The 4,216-nt window shown below is 34.4% G+C and overlaps 1 long non-coding RNA gene across 2 annotated transcripts; it reads left to right on the top strand.

The window, feature by feature from the left end:
• Nucleotides 1–300: 300 nt before the first annotated feature.
• Nucleotides 301–3,829, top strand: LOC141372608 (uncharacterized). Of its 2 annotated transcripts, none has more exons than XR_012377928.1 (3): nt 301–393; nt 592–823; nt 3,711–3,829. It is a non-coding gene; the product is annotated as an uncharacterized lncRNA (long non-coding RNA). The 2 variants fall into 2 exon arrangements; XR_012377929.1 differs by having other exon boundaries at nt 314–497.
• Nucleotides 3,830–4,216: the final 387 nt, after the last annotated feature.

The following is a 4,216-nucleotide window of genomic DNA, read 5'->3' as shown; positions in this document are numbered from 1 at the left end:
TGAGTGACACTGTGGTTAAATTATACACTTTGTTTCCTCTCTGCTTGTTCTAATAAAATAAATAAATATTGTGAAAACACAGTCACCAAAAAAGGCTATACTCATGGAGGGGGAAGGAATGAACACTTCTGGGTGCTTACAGAGTTCTAGATGATTTGTTTGCAGTATCATTCAAACTTCATTACATTACTGTGAGTTATTTAATTCACAAGTGAGAAAACACAGAAAGGGTAAGCGACTTGGCTAAGGCCACTCAACTGTTACATCATAGAGCAGCAAAGTCAGTGCAGGTATGCCCACTGACCCACTCTACACATGACTTCTGAAGCACTAAGGTTGTTAGTAAAATGAAAGGGACTGTTTATCTTTTAAGCAAGAATTCGGAATGGAAAGGTGAAGAGTAAGCTAATAGATTATACGAGCAGCCATTGAAGTGTCTGCTCATTTAACAGAACAAAATGAAACTCGCTAACCTAATGAGGGGTTACATATAATCAGTAAGCAAATCACAGGGAAGAGATAATTATTAAATACAACATGACTTTCATGTACATGCATTTTTTCTTTCTTTTATTTTTATAAAACTGACAGTGAGAAAAGGAAGAAAAGTCCATGTTAATTCATCATATATTCTAATACACTTCAGCTGCAGAGTCAAGAAACCATGCCAGTTGCTGTTACTGCAGACAGAGAGCGAAGAAATCCTCTACAAGCCCCATGGGTTTACAGAAGCCTATCCATCACTCTGTCAGTCTTCCGGATCATTATTCAAGTTGCTATCCCCAATTTTGCTGGGTATATCAGATCAACTCCAGCTCCATAGGTAATTTTTCTCCCTAATGGGTTTGGAATTTGTTCTTCTTTTATTATCTTTGGGCTAATGTGCAGCTCAGAATCTTTGAGAATGATAGTAAGAATGTCAGTCATTAGCTCTGGGTGGGGAGAGGGGAGGGTGGAAGGTGTATTTAATTCACAAACCATCACCTTACTATCACTACACAGGGAATTTAAAGGTATAGATGGAACAGTTACATTAACTGTGAACGTTATGCTTACTTAAGCTTCTATTAATATAATTAATTTATATATTTCATTATTTACTTCAAGGATCTTTAAGAGCAGGAAAAAACATGTCTACATGGTTCCCAGTTGATGTAGAAATTTAGCAGATATCTAATCATTTGATCAATGAAGAACACCACCCTGGAAAATTTGATTAAACACTTACCAAAAAAGCAAGGATAGCTTTGCAAAGGACATATTTGCAAAGGACGTTTACTGTTTCACTGAACAAACCTATATCGTGCAAGTGTGTGAGACACTGAGTTTCACAAGGGTGATACAAATACAAAGAAGATCAGGCCCTGCCTTTAAGTTAAAAAAAAACAAAACAACAAAACACTGATAACAGTAAAATATAGTGTAATATTAAAGGCATATAAGATATGGGAATATTGTCCAGATTGTAAAAATCAGAAAAGCTTCCTGAAAGATGTGAAAACTAAGCAGAATATTAAATATTTGTGAAGGGAAAGGAAGAGCATTGCAGATAGAAGGGTTGTAGGTGGAAAAAAAAGGATGATGACAGATTATTAAGCATTTTAATATTTCCAACTACAATTTAGTCTTCAGGGGAGCAGTACTTTTCCTCTTTCTTTTGTTCACAGTCCCTTTCCCAGGATCTAGAACAGTACCTGATACTGTGTAACTGTTTGTTGAATAAAGGATTAAATTGTAAAATGCAAGTCAAGGAACAGAAAAACATGAAGTGGGAGTAGAACCAGATCACAAAGTATCCTTAAGTGTTCCTTAGTGACCCTGTTTATACTACTACTCATTTAGGCCCTTCCCAGGTCCCGGATATCTGGTGATAACAGAGTGCTCCTTCTCAGTAATCGACTCTCCTATTTATACTTGCCCTCAGACCTTGTTCTTTATAATGTGGAATTTTCTTGATACAATTTCCCATCATAATCTCCCTATGCCCGTTTACCTAGGCATTTATCTTTGCTGATAAGAGCTCATTTAATTTGCCCTAAATTCTTCATGGGAGGAAACCTTTCCAGATACCATTTTCAGTCAGCCATGGTCTTGTGAAGAGACCACTGCCAACGCTCAGTGGAGTCAAAAGCACTGAGTTCATCTCTCGGATCTGACGTGGACCAGGCCGACAACTGAAATAATTATCTTTTTTTTTTTTTATTTTAAATAGGCTCCACACCCAACATGAGGCTTGAACTCACAATCCTGAGATTGCTCTACTGACTGAGCCAGCCAGGCACCCCATAAAATAATTATCTTTAAAATGCCTAAATCACAGGTCAGAGGAAAGATTAAAATAGATATGCAGAAATGTCTTGCAAATTTTAAGAGATGACACAAATGTAAAAAATTATCAATGTATTAGGGCCTACAGGGCCTTGAAACCAAGAAATTAAATGATATGTATGAAAATTTCACATATTATCACTGCTGTTGTGGAATAACATTTTGTAAAGCATGGATAAGCATTTTTGGCACCTTTCAAATCACATTTGGAGGCAACTCCCTTTTCTGTCTATATTAAAAGTGACATTAAAATAAAGCACAGCAGTATTGGAGATTCTAATTTATTCTCAAATAACTCAATCTCTTTGTTCCTTAATCTCATAGCATCCTCTGATCATGATATAAACACTTTCCAGTTAATTCTCATAACAAATAATGCTATAAGGTAACAATCATTATCATTCACACTTGATATATGAAGCAATGATGAAACCTGCACAAGGTCAAATGTACTATTCTTGGCTCCATAATCTTGGGGCTTTCTAACATATAATGAGACCTCTCTCCTTGAACTTGGTTAGTCAATGAATCTGAAATAAAGTTATTAGAAAGAGATACTCTTCATTAGAATATAAATGAACATATAACCATTTTTTTTTGCCTTCACTGAAATAAGACAACATTTGCTCTATTGGCAAGATGGATAATTATTTACGTGGATTATTACTCACTAGTCTCATACTATTAATATCTATGCTTATTATTCTGTGCGTATACATGTACATGTATAGCACAACACATATATATATATAAATATATATACATGTATGCACACACAGACACACATATATATATATTTACGCACACTTAACAAATTTTCATTCCCTTCTTTTACTATGCCTTTGCATTTTTTTCTCTTTGTGAAATATACTGCCAAATCAGTCTCTTACATAAACTAAATTCAATTGTTTTTGATTTTACATATGTTACTAAAATGAGAAGTAGTTCTGCAAGTCAGACACATAGCAAATTAGATTCAATAAACACATATTAACATTAGTTGGTGTAAGTTTTGGTGGAAGTGACCTAAAAAGAAGAGCTGTATTGGTCTGACAAATTTAGTGAGACAGGACATTACAAAAAGGATACTTAAGATCTACAGATAACCTGAGGTTTGTGAGCTTGTTAAAAAAAAAAAAAGTTCAGTGCATAAGTCACTGTGTTTCTTATAAAAATAGTCATAAAACCTCAAAATCATCATGTTGAGTGGTTAATACATGTGAGTGGTCATGAATTTTCCCATGAGTTTTCAGCCTAAGTGTATTATACCATAAAATACATCTTTTCTTATTTTTAGGCATAGGAACACCCAGTAAAAATAATCACACATGTTATTTTAAATTATATTTAATACTGTATTTATTATTTCCTTTTCTTTCCAGATGGACAGTGTGTTTTCTTCCTTTTTTAAAGACAGCAAAGAGGAAAACTGATGAATATTATAAGGACGTGCTGAAAAGTGCATTGTTACTATGGCAATAAAAAAGAACAAATATCCAAATTTTTTGATAAAATTCCATTTCTCTGGGTAAAATTTTGCAGTTCTTTGCATTAAGTGTAAGCAAATATTCTTCATGTAGCATTTTTAATTAAATATTTCCATTTAATTTACATGTATTGAATACCTATCAGGCTCCTGGCAATTTGGTATATAAAACATAACTAAAACACCTTTTCTGATCTCCTTGCAGCCTATTTGGGAAAATTGGGAAACTAATTAGGTCAACACAAAGCAACTAGTGGTGTACCAGAAGTATGTACAAGAAGCTAAGTACCTCCTTCCTTCCCCTTCTGCTCTTTCTCCTCCTTTTTCTTCTTCTACTTCTCTTCTTCTTCTCCTCCTCCCCTTATTATTGGCAGGTTGTGAGGGAGATATATTAGAGAAAGA

The sequence above is a fragment of the Callorhinus ursinus genome, unplaced genomic scaffold (genome assembly GCF_003265705.2).
Source record: "Callorhinus ursinus isolate GAN/ISIS: 27379988/994484 unplaced genomic scaffold, GSC_fseal_2.0 scaffold4, whole genome shotgun sequence".
NCBI classification, from domain to species: Eukaryota; Metazoa; Chordata; class Mammalia; order Carnivora; family Otariidae; genus Callorhinus; species Callorhinus ursinus.
Note: the sequence above shows the minus strand (reverse complement) of the source record. Positions and strands in the feature narration are given on the sequence as shown.